Here is a 19,141-nt window from a genome sequence, read left to right as displayed (position 1 = left end):
TACACAATCTGTCCATAAAGTATATATATATATAAAATATACATATATATATTAACCGAGAAAAATTTCTTTTTTCATGACGAGAGGATTACTCCCTTTTATCTATCTGCGTTGATATTTATTTGAAATGTCATTCGGATTCTTCATCCCGAGATAGAGGAGCTACTCAAGAAGAACCTGTTATTTGGAAAATTTTTCGATTACAAAATCATTAATTAATGATGTTGTTGAAATTAACAACTTTATCCATCTAATTAAACATTACTTAATTAGAGAATTTATTTCTGATTTAAGTAAAACTATCGGTTATAGTCTAAATTCGATTTGCATCACAATTTAAAGCTCTGCGAAACCGTACGAGGCAGCAAAAAATTTCAGATTTTTGTATCTTCGATCCCGATCGAGAGACGATCCTTATTGATGTTTGGCGACGAAGAACGTATCCACCCTCACGCGAACGAACGAAAGCCGATGGAATCGTGGAAAGAGATAGTCTCGCGCTCTGAGAATCTCGATAAAGGGTGGATGGCGGATATAATAGATGACGGGACGGCGGTCTCTCTCTCCAAGCATCGAAACATCGACGGGTCCTCCGGCGCGGGCTCCTGCCTTATCCGAAGGTATCAGCCCTAGTTAAGCGGCCGGTGGAGCACTAGATCAACGACAACTTTCGGCTTTTTGGCTTTCATGTGTCCGATTGGGGGCCCCCATCGGGCGCTTATAAGAGAGACCGCGGTCAGGGGACCGCCGAGGGGCCCAACAAATAGAAGATGCACACGCGCCCTTCGTCTCTCCCTCACCACGTAACCTATCTCTCTCTTCCTCTTTCATTCTCTCCTTCTTATTCTTAGTCCTTTTGCTCGGCACGTCTATTTCCTTCTTTCCCTCGAGCCACGACTCAGACCAGAGATGAGAAAATCGAGCAAAGGCGGTTGCTGGACCCCGATGGAACCATCCGGACCGGGGGATGGGTGAGGGAGGCAAACGGCACCGACCGCCTTCTCTTCCAGTCAGCGAAATAAAACGGCGCGGAAGGAATTTGGCGGAGGGCTGTAAATATTATAAAGTGACGCTACGCAGAATGCGGGAGCTACTCAAAGGCTCGCCACAAGAGGAAGGGGAACGGGCCCTCGGAGGACAATGCGAGCGAGTGAGCGAGCACGGGGCCTTCAAACGAGCAGGAAACGTGAATTACGTTCGAAAGGGTGACTCGCGCCACCGTTTGCGATTGGGTGTCCTTGGAACATCTTCGTGTCATCCACCTTCCTCTGTTCCTTCTTGTTCCACGGTTTTGTCATTTCATTAACAATCATCGCGCGTTTCGCATTTACATTCTCCGAGGAAATCATATTTCATTGTTTAATATAATAGTACTAGTATTGCTTTTTGCTTTCTATCTTCTTTTTTATTTTTTCAGGAAAAATTTAGCAGAATTAAATTTTATCTGTACATCCTTTCAATAGAAAATTTCTATTATCTTCTTATTTACCAGATAAACACGAAAGATTTATTTATTATTTCGCACCCTAATTCGTTAAATGTTCAATTTTTCAATGATGCTCGATGTCTCATTCGTGACGAAACGATTAAGTCGCAGAAATAACGAAAAAAGAAAGTAATACACATGTCACGATGAAACGTAACATCTCCAACATTTCTCGAATAGTAGAAACCGCACGACTTATCTCAAGCGAGAGAAGAAGGAGAGCTTTCGTGGCATCGAAGCTGATGCACACGCACTGTTGCTACCTCGTGGATATGGCAGACCGACCATAACTTATTCACGCGTATAGCTATGGTACCTGACACGTAACAGTGTTCCGAGGTCGAGGGCCTCTCTCTCTCTCTCTCTCTCTCTCTCTCTCTCTCTTCCCAGTTATACGGGCATAAGTATGGAAACACGCCGTCACATCGTGGATCTGTTCGGAACAGAAAGTTACAGGATGTTGGCGCTAAAGTCGAAACTCGCGAGTCGGTCGAACGAGCTGGTGGTCCTCACCAGGAAAAGAGTGCACGAACTTCCTTTTTCTTTACATGCTGTACATGCGGGTTATGAGAATCGAAAATTCAATAGAATATATATAATTAAATATTTTATATATATGATATATATAACATATGTAACATGTGACACATATGTACATAATCAGTTAAAATATTTTTCTATATTTTTTGCATCCTGAATTTGACATAAGTTTACATAAGAATGTATATATTACATATATTATAATTTAAATAAATTGCAATTTCTGTCTTTCATTTTTAAATACCTTGAATTTGCTGGAACACGATTTTGTCTAATATTGATATACATGGGGCACGAAGAGCGCTAGTTTCGACACTGTCTAAGAAGATGCGTTCGAAGAGAAATTGGTGAAGGGTAAAAGTGGGGCCTACTGGCCCGTCCAAGACCCCCGGGGCACGTTTAGCTCGTAGCTCACTTTGAGAGCCCCGAAGAAGTAGGCATGGACCATCGGATGAGGGGATGAGCGCGACGTGTGCAGTCAGAATGAAGGCGAATTGAACGAACCGATGTTCGACGATATTTCACGCGATTCGCGATGCGGAAAGTATTTCTTGCATTAATCGCTTCATCGCGAAAAGTGCGTTACATCGAGGCTAAAAAGCGACTCGCGCGGTGATATGATTCACTCGACGTTGTGTCGACTGTAATTATAGCACAATTAAGTACATTGCATAATGACGACGCGCCGACTTCTTGCCGCCGAATGTTGCAAGACTACATCGATATAACCGCATATTCGTCGTGTGCAATCATTGATTTTCCACGAAATAACAGTCTTGCTAATATTTCTTGTAAGGTATAAACGAGATATTTTATTTATTAATTAATTAAATGGAAAATAAAATCCCTTTAGTACAAAAAAAGATTCAGAAAGATACATCTAGCATATAAGATTGAAATACATTAAGGAAAGTAACCAACAGGGATCAGATTTTGAAAAATAGAAGAATTTAAATCAAAGAATGTTGCTAGGTAGAATGAAATATTTATTTAAAATTTACATATTTAATATACTTATTAATTAAAAATTTATCGTGCGCTTAGATAAAGTATACGAAGTAAAAGTTTCAAATCGTATAATAAAGAGGACATATCGCGAATCCGGAAACCGGCAGCTACTTGAGCTGCAAAACGAAAGCATCGAAATCGGTATAATTCCGAGATGTACACAGTAAAAAATAAAATGTTAATTATAACATTTTTCACATGTTCCAGAAAGTCCACTCTAAATTTTAAGTTAAAATAACTCATTCGTCGTATGTTACTTATTGACAAACTAAAAATGTTAAATAATTGACATAATACTTTACATTTATTTTTGTTATTGTGACTTTAAGTGTAATGTAAAAATAACATACAAATTAATTAAAAATTACATGAAAAAATAGTTACAATAACTCGTAAGAAATACTGAGGACATTAACATATAATAGTAATTATTTTAACTTAAATTATTTGTAATAGAAACATTTGATTTTAGTAAATTTGATTATTTTGTATGTCAAAGTTTAAGATTATTTCAAGATTCACTTTAACTTTTCTTAGAATGTTAAACTGACTTTGAGACATGTTGATTGTTTAAAATGATTATGTTAAAAATACTCAAGATAATATTCCATTTCTAAGAGACATATACAAAGTGTTAAGTTATAAAGTTGACATAAATGAAACACATGAAAACGTTATAAAAATAATAACATAAGTTGTATGTTAATTTTACATTAAAGTACTAATCAAAACGTAGTAACACAAGAGAAAACTTTAACATATGGACGCACAATTTTTTACCGTGCAACGTTGCTCATTCGCGAACTTTGGAGCGATCTCGCGTCGCAGATTCGTATCTGCGAGGAGGTGGCGATGCACACGAGCCGTGACCGCAAATATCGTCCTTATTCCAAATTGTTTCCGTGCTTTCCAACGGCGCGCCTGGCCGCTAACGATCTTGACGCGCAGGTGCGCCGTCCGTCCGTAACATGCGTGCGTCTCGCTTTCCCGCGTAACGCAAGAGGTATTGCGGCGCGACGCGCACGGTAGGAACGGCAGGAACGCAACCGGAGAAACGATCAGCCCCGGCGTGCAAACCGCAAAACCGCAACGGCCGTAAACGCAAGCACGCGACCGCCACTGCCACGTGGAAATCTCGCCTGAGGCCGCTCGCGCGAGCGGCAACTCGCCTTGTATTCATCTGTGAAAATCCTCGCGACATGATCTCGCCGATTGGCGAGAGTAGTGTGCTCAAATTAAATTATTAAATTATTAAATGTATATTATAATAATTAAATTTATTAAATTATTAAATTTATATTATAATAATTAAATTTATTAAATTACTAAATACATAGATTCTTAGCAGATTGATGCGAAGGAGCGATCTACGCTTACAAGTTGCTCGATTGAAATTATCGGAGGAGATTCAAAAAAGAGAGGATAGGCATCGCGCGAGGTCCCTTCACTCTCGAGAGACTCTCGGGATTTAAAGGCTAGTCCTCTAGGAGATCCGTGGCGCGCACAAGGATATATTTTCGATTCTTCTTTTTTTGTATAGTCGGGATACACCGGGAAAAGAAGTCGAGAATGAAAGATACGAAGAGAGAGAGAGATAACGAAGTCTCCCAGAGGCGCAGAGGAGAGATGGGATGAGCGGCGAGGGGAGGATGGGAGAGGGAAGACAGGTGATGCTGGGCTCGAGGCACACACGCTGCGAGAGAGAGAGAGAGAGAGAGAGAGAGAGAGAGAGAGAGAGAGAGAGAAGGAGAAGGACAGGGAAGGAGAGAAACAAGCGAGAGGAAAAGAGAGATGGAGCACAGACGCACGTTTTACGCATCCTACGTCGCGCACGCACACAATTCGAGCACACACAGACACGGAGGCATTTTAACACACGGCATTCCTGTTGTCGGGCCCCGGGATGGTTTCAGCTGGCAACGTGGCTGGTGTTAAGCCCGCTTCACAAGAGCCGATGCCCGGATGAGTCGGTCTTGCGACGAGGAGCGATATCGTCTCGCGGGAGGGAATTCGATCCATCGCGACATTTGCATCGGTTTACACGGGTAACGGAATATTCGGTAAGCGATCGCCGGTTTCCTCGCTCCGAATGTATTTTGACGTCCGCGACATCGGAGCACTTGTCTCATGGCCCCACACGCGACGTGCAGCGAATTCTCCTCGCGTATGTTTCCCTAGGTAGTTTGCGAAATTGCTCCAAGTTGTTTTAAAAGGTGATCATTGAACGATTGAAATTTAAACGATTGAATGAACTTTCTCGTCTCTTCGCAAACAATTTGTTATTATTCCTTTGTACATTGTTTACATCTCGATGATGTTAACTGAACGCGATTAGGCGACGAATGCGACCAAGTCTAATACTTCGCGGCATCTTGAGTCGGAACATTGTGCAGTCTCTCCCATAGTGCTGTAGCTTCGGCAAATACCTGTGCATTTACATGTGCATACAAACAGCACGCGAGGAATTATTTACGGGGATGTGCGTTGTGTCTGGTACGATAGGTGAGATCGCGAAGGAGGCAGAGGAGGACCAAAGATTCGGTACAAAAGAGACATTATACATAGATGCTGACAAATGTCAAATAATAGTATATACATATTCGCATCCTTGACGAAAGTCTTATTTCACTCTGACAATATCTTACTCTTATATCTTACTAAAATAAAAAATCGGTGACTGACGGATCAATATATCGAAGTTAATCAAATTTTTATGGAGAATTAAAAACAGAAGTATGTACATATATATTAAAAAAAGATGATATATTTTGTATAAATTTTTGGCAACTTATATTAAATAATATCGACCTCCATGTCTATCACGTTCAAGATACGCTGTCCGAATAAAGCAACTCGACTGCTCGAATGACCGATTTTTTGCTGAGAAAAGATCAAGTTCATATCGAAGCAAGAGAGTAGCATTTATTGATCAAGATATCGATTCAGCGAGATCATTATCTCTCCTGCTGATCCAAGCGCGGAGCTTCGCCGGCGCCGAGACATCGCGTGAATAATGAAGATTACACGCGCGAAGGGACGCGCCTACCTCCCATATCAAAGTCATTAAGTATGATACTTTTCCTCTCCGTCGCTCCTGTCCATCGCGAATACTTTCGCGCGCGTTTTCACCGCAGCAGCCGGAGTCGCGAATATACATACGTGTTTATGTGCGTGTATACATGTGTAACACACATGGATAGCGCAAGATCAATTACTCTATCGCTATTGAATAATAACATAATGTGAAACCGCTCGGCCACGCTCGCGTGCATATGTTTCACTTGCACACATCTCGCCTCCTTCCCCCCTGCTCTTCATCTCGCCTTTTTTCTCGCTTACCTTCCTCCGTCACGCTCTCCTCTTTCTCCATCTTTCGCTCTCTCTTTCTCTCTTTCTTTCTCTCTTTCTCTCCCTCGGTCCGCTCGCTCGCTTGCGTTGCAACGCGCCGCGTATAAAGTTGCCGTCGTGCGTTCGTCCCTGTTCATTCATAGGGATCCGGTGAATGGCGGTGTCGAGGAGCGTATAGTATAAGCGTACAGTGCGGCAACGCGTACAGTCCTCGCGTCGTCAGTTTCCTTTTCCCGTCTCGATCGCGCGTTAATTTGAAGGATCAACGTTATATATTTGCATTCAAATTAGTTTCATACGAGTCGGATAAGTGAGGTAAAATTCGCTCTTTGGCAGAAAGGCGATTACCGAAAGCGCGCATTAAGGATTTTCCGCATCGTCGATCATCGATCTCGTGTCGAAACGCGACTTGTTTAGTCCCTTTATCGAAATCGGAGATAATAGCGCAGGGCAATTCATAATTACTTAATGAGAATGCTACTCGCCATCTCGATCGTTATTCTAAAACCGATTCGATATACGTGCGCTTTATTATTTCCGCGTATCTCAGTCTCCGAGCGTGACTCACGATCCGCGTACGTGAAGGTGTCTTGAGAAAAGGATGGAGAAACGTTGCGATTGCGTACGAAGCATTTAAAGTTAAACGTGCAGTTTTACTCACCTGTGCGCCTTCAAGGATATTTTTATTGCCTCCGCTGCGAAAATTGCCGTAATTCGAACGTGCCACTAATAATCGCTCGATCGTGTATAGCGTATACCGACCATTATGACAGATTATACCTTCGATTAGTAGATATGAATGGAATGAACGACAATTTTTTTTTGTAATTTACTTACCATGTATTCTCATTATCAATCGTACAATAGTTTGATGGATACATAAAAAACCATGTCATCGATTAATAAAACAAATAATATAAAAATTATTTAAATATAATTAATATTTATTTAATTAATATTTATTTATTTATTTAGTTAATTTAATAATTATTTATTTAAATGTAATTAATTATTAATAAATAACATAGTCCGAGCTTTCATATAAATCGATGAGAAAATAATTGCTCCGATAATATTCTATAAATTAGAAAGGATGCAACGCGGTTGAAAAAAGACGGAATTGCGTTGGGAGGAAGGATCATTCCGCAGGATCGTCGCGAGAATTGTCAAAGTGAAAAGCCGAAGAGAAGCGTGGCGCAAGATGCCCGGGTTTCTCCTGGGATTTTCTTTCTGTCTTGACTTATTTTTTTTTCTTCGCGCGCGACCTCCTTGTAAGTAGGTGCACGTATCGCTGTAACGCTGCTTGTTACGCAGTACCTTTTTTGCTCAACAACGAGCGAATCCGCCACAGGATGCTTGACAGAGACCTGTGTCTTCGCTGACGTCATCGACAACAAGGCCGTTCTGCGTGCAAAAAGTGAATCGGCTGCGATCGAACAACGGAGGTGTTTGGCTACCCGATTATTTGCGTCAATTTTTTTTATACGCTTATATAAATCTCACATTGAAGACCGGATAAAATTTAGACGACCGCTAGATGTGAGATATGATTCGGCGAATCTTTATATCTAAAGGATGAATAGAGAATATTGAATCATGTATATATATTTATAGAATATCGAATGTGTTCATCATTGAACTTATTGAAACTGTCGCAGCCTGTCATCTGTTGAAAACGATTTGCTGCAAGGGCATCGCGTGGAAGCGCATGCTTTTTAATTATCGCACCTGTAAGTGATGATATTAATATTACGTAAACATCGTTCTATTTGTAATTGTCTATAATTATCGCGCTTGTCTTCATTGTTGGCGTCCTCATTTTCTTGTCTCGGGCGGCCCCGAGTCCCAATCGAAACTCGCTCCAACGGCAATTACGAGGCGAATCGGTTGACCGGTTGGATTCTCGCCGACTCGGTCCGAATCGTTTCGTGAGACGAAATTTTAATGACATGTAATTACCCGCGGCGAAATATCATCATTTTGGGGAACTAATGCGCCCGGTTAACCGCGACGGGACCCGCTTTTTGTTCGAGTGGATCTCGTCGTTAATCGTCCTCTATCGTCGCGTGATCGGGCACGCGCCAGCGTGAAGAACTTCTAAACTAAAGACCAAGATCGACATTGTTCTTCGTTCCTTCCAGACGCAAGCTTGTATCCGTGTGTATCAAAAGGAGAGAGAGAGAGAGAGGGAAAAACGATCTCTCTAATGAACCGGTCGGGGCCGCGGGTCAAACGCGGCTTTATAATCCCCTTAAAATCTAGAGTCGGAGTGTGCCTTTACTCGGCGCCGGGCTAACGGGTAGCGAAAACCCGTCTGACCTTTCCAAAAGTCGACCAGCGTAACGCTCGATGACTTTTCGATAACTCCGACCAACTGGGATTGCTGGCAATCTTATCCATTCTCTTTTTGGTGACTTTTATATAATTTTAAATTTATGTTTAATTTAGTAAATTTAATTAAGAATTTATCAGGTGTCGAGAGAGCTCGACAATTTCAGCAACTCTTTCCTTCTTATAATGGAAGAAATTATATCCACACAATACATGTGCTAAGCTTATAGTATTATTTTAATATTATATTAATATTATTTTAATATTATTGATAAAACATTATGGATCAAAATCAAGGCAGTCGGTAAAGAAAAAGATCACGGTAGGGACCACTTGCAAGGCCCATGTAAGATCCATTTTGAGCGATGCTCCCCTTGTGTTACCGACGGGGAGGTAAAAGCATCCCCAGGGATGCGATCGCCTTTCATCGTCGCGCTACATTTTTTTACCCCCTCGTTCGGGGTTACCGATCTCACGAAACGGTTTAAGAACCCATTGCGAATACGAGCAAGATGTCGCTATAGACATGCGTGTAACACGCGTGTGAATATCTCCGCGCGGCTATATTCAACGACCGATAGTGGGTCAAGGACTCGAGATCTTGGAAGGTAGAAATTTCGCTCTTGTACGTTCGCTCGTCGCCGTCGCCGTCGTCAATCGGCCCCGTAGGGTGGCCAGAGTCCTTCTCTATCTCTGATGCAACCGCGAGCCTGACCCAGTCTCGTTTTAAGCGACGCACGCCCGCCATCGCCTCGCTGACCTCGCTCTTGCCGCGAGTAGGAGAGCGCCATAATAAAACCCGCCGTAAGACAGTGGGACCTTTTCTCTTCTCCTTAGATTACCCAGATAACTTTAGCGTGGTCGTGGCTGACCGCCCGTCATTCATCAACCCCCACGATGACGCCGCGTCGCGAAGATCGCCCCCTCCTTCCCTGTCTTTGTTGCTCCAGCGTGCTTGGTCTCCGCCTTTTGCCTTCCTCTCATTCTCCTCTTTCTCGCTTAGTCTTCACCCGAGACCGCGGTATCTCTTTCGAGATTCGTGACTACTTTTAGCCTCGATGCACACGCACGTACGCCGCCGCAGATAACGGAGCGACTGAGATAATTCTTCTTCTGCGGGGTACCGGCATGAATGAAACCGCCCGCCCTTCCTCCCGGGCACCGCGTAACCCCCTTCGTGTACCTTCGTGCTGGTGGGACAAGGTGGACAAGGATCGATAAGGGCTAGATAGGCACGCGGGATGATCTCTCGCGATTATTTCTACGAGGAGTAGGTCTTAAAGCTCCAGCTGCGACTTGCAATTTATTAGCATGGCTTATATACATTGAATAATATAACAGATTGGCATTGAAAATTGATCTTTAAACTCGCCGTTCTAAATTTTAAATAATTAATACTTAAGCTAGCAGTCGACTGTTTCATTAAAAATAAAAAATACACTTTCTCTTAATTACATATATCTGTGCTTGGAGGAATTACGAGTTTTACAAGTCTATAAATTTATCGATTTGTAAATTTCCTGAGAAAGATCCTGATGGAGCGTTAAATCTATCATTTTATTATCATTATTTTAGGTCACATTTAGGTGTAACTTTCTGTTTCTTGAGAAACAGGAAGTTTTGGATCGTTTTATTATAAATTTAACGAGTGAAAAATTGCACGAACCTGTTTCGTCTCCTTCATAAATATGCGTATATCGAAAGATGGTATCGCCACGAAGCGTCCAGGTGCTTCCGTGACCCTCAAGATGAATTTCCGGGCATTCGGATTACCGTAAATTTTACAGACGGCGGAGAAAGAGAAGAAAGCTAGGGAGATACCGCGACAGCGCTGCTGGCCAATTACCTCCAATATTGTGACGCGGATTAGCGTCACGGCGCTCCGGGATTTGCATCGTGTTTGCATAATTTCGGTTGCATCTTGCGCCTCGTAATCTCTCCGGCCGGTGACGGTGACGTCACCGAAATCACCTGACCGCGCGTAAAATGCGCAGAGTCACATCCGCTCGTGCGAGAGAGACTATGCGCGCCTTCCATTTATATTCATTATACACGTGGCTATCCATCTGATCCACTCTCGGCAAGAGGTTCTCGAGCAGTGCAGCTACTGCGATTTGCATAAATTCTATTGAATATAAAATATCGACGTATGGAGAATAGCGATATTATGGAATAGTGATACCAGGGTGTCATCGCGGCATCGCCGCATTAAAAAAAAATATGTAATCTGAGTTGCGATGCGTTGGAAAAAGATCGATCGAAATATCCATCGCTTCGGTCGCTTCTATTTCTATTTTTATTTTTACGCCCTTCTTTTATAGAGATTCGTAAAATCATGGCGAGAGTCGAGTCGAGTCCGTCCAGACGAGCGAGCATCTCCGCGAAGAGAGCGAAGGGCCCGAAAGCGCGCGGCCCGAGTAGGACCCGGTGCGGCCCACGCGCTCCTTCTCGCCGGTTTTCTCGGTGCCCCGACGAGTGCCGTCGCTGTCGGCTCGGCTCGCACAACTGGTTTTTTAAACGCAGCCAACGACGATGCCTATACACCGCTCCTATCCGTCTCGTTCCCTCCGCGGCGCGTCCGCCTCGCCTGTTCCTGCTCTCTCCGTGTCTCCTCTCGTTTCTTTTTTACTGTTCTTTATAATCGCCAGTCGCCAGTACTCCAGGGACCGGGTCCCGAAAGCCCGGCTCTTCTGCCTTTCCTTCTCTCGCTTCCCTTCGAGAAGTCTCTCTCTCTCTTTCTCTCTCTCGCTCCTGTCCCTCTCTGCTCGCCTCTAGCCGCGAGCATTCCCGAGCGCTATTTCGGCTTGGCCAACATGCACGTTAGCGCCAAAATCCTGCTAAACCCGATCCCGACGTAGTTTCAGACTGGTTTCCGACTGACTCCTTGAAAATCGTGTGGGAGAAGGACGCGTGATTATCTCGCGCGATGTCGCACGGCACGAGCCTTGCGTTTTTTATATTTCGTCTCGATCCTCGTAACTTCAAGTTCACGGCGATAAGTCGCAAGGGATAAACACGAGTCTCATGCGACGTCGATATACGAGACGTTCATCACGTCGTGCAACAACAATTCCACTTGGTGTCGCCGATTTTATGAGGACGACGTGTCGCGCCACGAATGCAATCTAAGAAGGAAGAGATGATCTAAAATCGCAAAAAAAAATCAGACGCTATCCTCGAGGCACAAAGTTAAGATGAAGGACGAGCGAGAGAACGAAAATCAATCCAGAATACATATTCTAAATTTCTTTTCAACGTCTCGATTTCTTTCTAACGGTGCAAAAAACGATATCTTCATGGCCTTGATCGGGCCCGATACGAAAAACGTAGCCGTTAATCCGCTCTTGGGAGACGATCCTCTCATCCGCGCCTACGGATCGTCTATGTAACGTCGAAATTCCTGGTATTCGGACCGAGGTGGACCCGCTAAAATAGACGAGCGAGCTCTGTCCGGTCGCGAGCAAACAAATAACGAATACTTGGAAGTTGGAACGAATCGTGCGGGGTAATGGCGGCCGTTTTGTGTGCCGAGTATCGCGTTGGAGAACCTCAGCCTCTCATCGAGCCTCCTCTCCCTCTTTGTTTCTCGTTCTATCGACCTGTCTCCACACTTGGTCTCTCGTCTCTCTCTCTCCCTCTTTGTATCTATCCCGGCCTCACTTTGCTCCTACACTCTACAAATATGTCTCTCTACTTCGCCTCCACGTGGAAGGCTGCGAGATGTGTACAATACACGAGAGCGTTTTAAAACTATGCGAATATAAGCCGGCACTCTCGCAGGAATGTCGAGGTGGAGCAGCAGCGTGAGCGATGACTGACATCACTCGAAGAGCACGCATTCTTATTGCATTATTTTTTCAAAAGAGTTTGCGTTGTAGATGCTTCTAGTCACGTCTCATCAAAATTTTGTTTTCGAAAAAAGATTAATTCCCCCTGAAATATTTAATAAAATCATTGTCGATTGTCTTTTTCAAAAATGCTCTTCAAGCTCTCGGGAGGTTTATCTCTATTTGGAACATCTCAGAACTGAATAGTAAACAATAGCGAGCAAACGGCTTAAAATGTTACGTGTTTACGTGAAGATGCGAGGAGGAAAACATTCCGTCGCGACGCTATTTGCAATAAATATGTTACGCGAATCCTTGGCATTATCAATCGCAGCGGTATAATCGCCGCTAATACGTCGGTTTAATCGCGCAATCTATTTATCTCGAAAGGTATATCGATTCCGATCACTTCCTACGTGCGCACTTGTTGAAAAATGGGGTTACACACGCGTAGTCGCGCAAAGCTGCGGATCGAGGCCATAAATCAAAGTGATAAAAGCCGTTTCCCAAGACGAAATTTTTTGCCACAGCGGTAATATCCTGTTTTGCTTTCCAAGTGTGCTCTATCCGCAAGCATGTTGCGGGATAATGTTAACACTTGCACAAACAGGTGACATTCCTGATTCTAGTTTTTTTTTTCTTGCAACGTTATCTCGTATATCTGCTATCCCGTGCCTTTACGTCCGGTTGTAACAGCAGCAATCGCCTTGCTTCAGCGAATTCCGTTGATTTAAGAGAATATCTAAAAATAATTTAACCCAATAACATTTACGTGTTACGATTGTTGCGGATTAAGGGTAAAACGGAAAGCGTCGCAATTTATACGCGATACAGTATTTTACGATGTAGATTAATCAAGGATACATTTAAGAAAATATGCTTATCAAACATCGAAAAAGAAAAGAATTTATGCCTCTTGAGTAATTTCTATTTTAATGGGACGTGACGAGATAGATTATAAAAACAAAAGAGCTGCATTTCTCGTTAAATTTTATGGCGCGTAGAAATGTCAAGAATTAAATTTGCCGACGAAAAAACAAGCATATATTGCGTGACGTCTCAATCGCAGACAGTCGGGTGACAGTTTCGATTCATCGTGCATCAAAAGGTCAGCGCGATGCGGTCGCGTCGTCGTCTCGGCAGCGAGAGAAACGATGCATAACAATAAAAACGCCAAACGGCGAGCGGGCGAGGGCAAAAAAGAAGGAGAAAATTTAACGTTCTAGCCACCCACGCTAGAAGGAGAGACGGAGGGAGGGAGAGAGAGAGAGACAAAAAGCGACCGGCAAATGAAATTAATCGCGCGACACGCGCCCCTTTTGCCAGCGGTGTACAACACGCGTGGATACGCGCCGCATGCCTGCTGTAGAGACAGTGGCTGGTGGTTAACCTTCGCGAGTCCCAGCTCGTGCTGGCTCCGAGAGAGGCAGAGAAAAAGAGAGAAGACGAACGGGACCGAGACGGAGAAAACGGCGGGAAAGAGAGCGAGGTGAGCGCGAGAGCGGGAGAGAACGTACGGTAGAGAGCCGAGGGGGAATTAGTGGTCTATTCAATTATTGTAATTTACTTCTCAAACACAAACAGAGCGCCTCCGCGTCTCCGGATTCCGCCTTTTCCCCTTCCGCGATGGGGAGGAGAGCGCGCACGCATCTGCGACGACGGTACGTTTCGAGAAGAGAGAGTTCGTGAACCGGCACGACTTGCTCAGGAACTCCACTCTGGTCGGCAACCCTACGTTTCATCTCCCGTGTTTGCACGCGACGACGAAACGAACGAACATCCGATGAATAGCCCTCGTTTAAAGCCACCGGAAACTGAGGCTAATAAGTTTAGGCTGCTGGAAGACAATATCGCTTGCCACGTCTGACTGCCTTTTCACCGTGTACGTGGTTCGGTCGTCCGTTGGCCAAGAAAGAGAGAGAGAGAGAGATCTCTGGAATACTTGTGGCTTGCACAGGAGAATCTCGCAAGAGAGCCCGCATTCAACCTCCGTCTAAGCGCGGCTGATTAAAAACGCACGCACGTCAAGTCGCGGTCCGTTGAAACGTGCACATTTTAGATAGCAGCGTTTCAAAAGCCGGCACCTTGAAACCTGCACATTTATTTCTGTCTGAAGACTCTCGCGAACGCGCGTAAACATTATTTTCAGTAAAATATTTCATGAAATATCTTTACAAAAATATGCATTTCTCACAATATCACACGCGTTCATCAGATCGTACGAGAAACTTCACTAGCGAAGTAGCGTCACAAAAAAAAAACCGTTGGCGCCTTCGAGGCGCGTAACGAGAGGTAGGGTCGCACTGTTAACGTCGGTTCGCGGCATTCATCCGATTGAAGAATGATCGATATGCATACGTTTACGTCGCGCAGTAAAGGGGCAGCCGCGGAGACGGTTCTTCGACGCGCGACCCTCGTTTGAATAACAGTAGCAGGAAATTTACCTAAACGGTTCCGGCCTGCCGCAACTGCGGCTGTACTTGTATGTTGTATGTTGCCGCTGGCGGGCTCGAGTTGCGTCGGGCGCATAATAAAAGAAACGCATTAACTCGAGCCGCGGCTATTGGTTGACTGACGCTCTCCTCCGCCGTGTCCTGATATCCTCGTCGTCGTTTCCTCGTCGTTCGACGTCGTCGGTGACGCGACCCTCGGGCAGGAAACGCAGGGTGCAGCCGAGATGGAAAGGGATCGTATGCAAGCCTGCTACGCTACCTGCTCTACCTGCTACATCAGCGTCGGGGCACCGCCCTCCAGGGGGTTAAACTCGCAATTCGAGCGAGGGGTGTGGGCATCTGGTCTACGCGCTATCGGGGATAAAAATGATCGGATGTCTTCGTCCTCTGAAGATTCGAGTGTCTTCTATTCAGGCGATCGTTGTCTGATCTACGGATATTTCGTTTAAGCAGGTAACGAACGGAGCACCTTTAAGGGAAGGAAATTGTTGAAATAGCACAATTTTTCTGAAAAAATCGACAGGAAGACGTGAAGCGTCATGATCATCGTATCTTTTAATTTGATGCCAAATCGTATCAACGTGAGACTAAAAATATATTTTTCAATTTTCAAGAGAGACAGAGAGGTTTATATTTTAACTGTTCGAGTGCTATATTACTTGCGAAAAGCAATAAAATTTTTTTTCGACAATTTTTGTTGCCACAAAACCGAACAATGGAATTCTAAGACACTTGATAATCAGTACAAATTGTGACCAAGTGCGCGGGAGCCACGCGAACATCTCGCAGGGATTGACAAGACGAGGTGCGCTCTAAAGATAAACGCACACACACACATACACACACTCACGCCCTTTCGCGAACAATTTATTAGATAGTCCCGGATAACTGCCAAAGCTAATAATGCTCATCGTTCGAGGAAGGTGGAATGCGATAAGAGAGAACGACGGAATCTCCAACGATTTCCGGGTCTTCGTACCATACGTCGGTTGAGGTGCTTAAAAGTATACTCGCCACACACGGTCCTTTCTAGCTAGCAACACGAAGACGACGATCCTCCCACGCGTGGGATCATTCGCTCCTCGTGGGAGCGACGGAAAGAGATTCCCGGCTCTTGGCGAGAGAGAAGAAATCGCCGACCGTGGATGTCGTAGTCGTCATTGTCGTCGTCGTCGTCGTCTTTGTAGCTGCTTTACGACGACGAGTCTAATCCAGCTAAGAATCGAGCGGTCTCCGAGGTTGGCCTGTAAAGCGAAACACCATCGTCTCCCACTATTCTCGCGGATACTTACGTTTCACCGCGACGCTCGATACCTCGGCGCATTCCACGTATAACGTTTCTACGTTATTACCGCGACACCGTATAGCGGTCTTTGAGCAGAGTATGCTGGCGACAGTTAATAAGTTATCCGTCCGGCCGAGATAAGATACCCGTAAGTGTTACGTTCGGACCATCGTCCGAACGGTAGGTTGCCACCACCTCGGGTTCCACGATAGATTATCTTGTTGCTTGCGAGCTGGTAGCCGGGTCCCCGAGAGTTGTAAATAGAAATCAATCGCGCTTCTAAATGCAAATGAATGCGCGTCCTTCTAACGCGTACGAAAATATTTCTCGAATCTAAAGATTATAAACACGGGGAGATTGTTAAAATTTCAAGTATATAAAATAACTCTATTCTTGAAGGATGTGTGCGAGCACGATCATGGTCGACTTGATCGAACACGAGGACGCCGCTCGTCCAGCGCTAGCGGTCGCGTGAAGTTAAGAAATTAAAAGCCGAAGAAAAAACTGGCTTACCGGGCTCGCATTTTATCCCGACATTAATTTATTGCGACGCGTTCCTCGATATCCTCCACGACAGCTTCCTCCACGTGACGCAATCTTAATGGAACGTGAAGTAACTTTAAGAGAGACGGGTGGAGAGGGGGGGGAAGAGAGAGAGAGAGAAAGGTCATTGTGTCAAGGGCGAAAGGGCCTATGGCATGTCAAAAGAGAGAGTGGGTCATTGGTTTCCCACATTTCTCGAGAAAGCCTCTTGAACGGCACCTGCCGACCCTTTTCCCCTCTGCCCCTCACCTCATTTTTCCCGAATCCGTCGAAAAATCTGTCGGAGGCCAAGGACCGAGGTGCGGTCGCAAGGTGCACTTTTGACGTCGTCGGAAATGCATGCGCCAGGATCGCCTACAATTCCTTCGTCCTGCGGCCGTCCATTCAGGCCGTGCATGCGCGCGTGCGAGCGCGAATGGCGGTAACAGGTTCAACGTGGATTAGCATAATCGTCATAAAGCATGCAGCCTCGATGAATTATTTATTTGTCGGAACGCCCGAGTATATGAGGAGGATGGAGAGAAAAAAAAGGAAGCAGAAGGAAGAACTCGAGTCGGTGGAGAAGAAGAAGAAACACGTACCAGAGAGCATTATAAAGGCTGTTAAGTGCCTTCGTCCTTTTCCAGCTGGATACTGGGTCCACTCTGCGAAAGATAGGAAGCAGGAGAGAGAGAGAGAGAGAGAGAGAGAGAGAGAGAGACAAGAAAGGCAGAGGGAAACGGTGGGGGAAGCTCCTCTCTCTTCCTCGTTTCATCGAGACGCGAGCCGGCCTCGACATTTGCATATTACGCCGGGCTTTAGGTGGCCAATTCTCGCGATGTGTTGCATTAATTCCCGATTCCGCGACAAGGGGGATGACCTTAACCCACCGTAGGACCAGACGTATCTGATTATTGCGCCGAAGGAAAACATTGGCACGTGGTGATTCCTGCTGTAATGGCATGACTGGAAAATGACTAATGCATAAAGATAAAGATTCATGTATATGAAAATATTCAAAATTATTCGAAGAAATGCGAGAATCCCATGATTTTAGCTTTATTATGTTAATTTTCTTCTTATTATCATTAAAACGGCTTCGAAATTTATCTACTTTAATATCCGCAGAATTAACTATCACGATGACATCGCGTTTAAAAGTACAATTCGCATTCGTCAGCTGATCGGTAGAATCCGTTGAAAGATTGGTTATAGAAGGCAATAACGAATCCGCGCAACGGTTTTCTGTGGGAGAGTGCTCGGGACGATAGATCGAACCCTTTAAACGGATCGGCGCAACATCGCAAACATCACGTAGATCTCAAGATGTGCGTGTCGCATCAAGCTTTCCCTCCCCCCGCGGACTGTTCTGATAGGCAAAGCAGCAGCCACGGATACCGTGAGAATTTTCGGCAGCGGTCTTCGCTGGTGGCGCACCGTGACGCTTTCATTATAAATCTCCGATGATCGGAAGACCGTGGGGGAAGGGGGGAAACAGAGGAGAGGATAGAGAAGGTTACGAGGCAGTCGGATGTTTGAATAGGAAGAGCCCAGGTAATATGCCCATTTGAATATACCTGGTCTGGCGTGGCACTGGCCCGGTCGTTGCATAATTTAAAATTCAAGGGTGACTGCCAGAAGGTGGTAAAAAGGGTGAGCGCGAGAGGGCGAGCCTACTAAGGGGGTAAAAGCGGCGGTGTTAGGCTAGCGCCCCGTGCGCGCGCGCACCCCTTCAACCCTTCTACTCGTCCTCCGATCTGGAACAATAAACACCGTGGAGAAGAAGGGTGACCCCTCGGTTAGATTCCGCGCGCGGGATATATCCTTCCTCTCTCAGGTACCTCTCAGGCCGCGATTTTGCATAGATCTCCATATGTTATGTATCCTCCTCTTCTCTCTTCCCTGTTTTCTTTTTTTTTCTTTACCTTGCCTCTGCCGCGCGTTTAAAGGTCCAGGTATAAGGATCCGCGAGAGCATGGTGTCATCCCTATGGGAAAGTGTATGCAAACCATTGTGACCCCCGCCGTCCGTTCTCGCCCGTGTAGGAAAAGGAAGAGGAGCGCGAGGGGGGGGAGGGGGGAAGCAGGAAGATCACACCCCTGAGATAGATGGTTCTAACGCGGTATCGTCGAACCGTGAGGAAACGTCGAAACCCTTTACCTAAGCCTCTCTCTCTTTCTCTCACTTGCCACATGGTGCACCTTCCTTCTCTCCTCTCTCTCTCTCTCTCTCTGTTCAGCCTCCTCGTGGCTTTCCTCGTCCTTCCTACCTTTCCGCTTCCTTCCTTCTCTCCCTCCAGGAGACAATTGTGCATACGTAAAAAGCATTCGTCCGTCTACAC

The 19,141-nt window shown here is 45.2% G+C and overlaps 1 protein-coding gene and 1 long non-coding RNA gene across 2 annotated transcripts in view; both read left to right on the top strand.

Moving 5' to 3' along the window:
• The window catches only part of LOC145976063 (uncharacterized), a 96,199-nt gene that overhangs the window by 40,263 nt on the left and 36,795 nt on the right, over positions 1–19,141 (top strand). The gene's annotated exons all lie outside the window — the stretch shown is intronic.
• LOC145975844 (uncharacterized) overlaps positions 1,082–19,141 on the top strand; it is a 29,063-nt gene continuing 11,003 nt past the window's right edge. Inside the window, exon 1 of the long non-coding RNA XR_014440097.1 lies at positions 1,082–1,150. This is a non-coding gene — a long non-coding RNA (uncharacterized LOC145975844). The remainder of the gene's footprint in view (positions 1,151–19,141) is intronic.

The sequence above is a fragment of the Camponotus vicinus genome, unplaced genomic scaffold, assembly GCF_025532165.1.
Source record: "Camponotus vicinus isolate PSW18456_S1 unplaced genomic scaffold, iyCamVici1.0 SCAF_8, whole genome shotgun sequence".
NCBI lineage: Eukaryota > Metazoa > Arthropoda > Insecta > Hymenoptera > Formicidae > Camponotus > Camponotus vicinus.
Note: the sequence above shows the minus strand (reverse complement) of the source record. Positions and strands in the feature narration are given on the sequence as shown.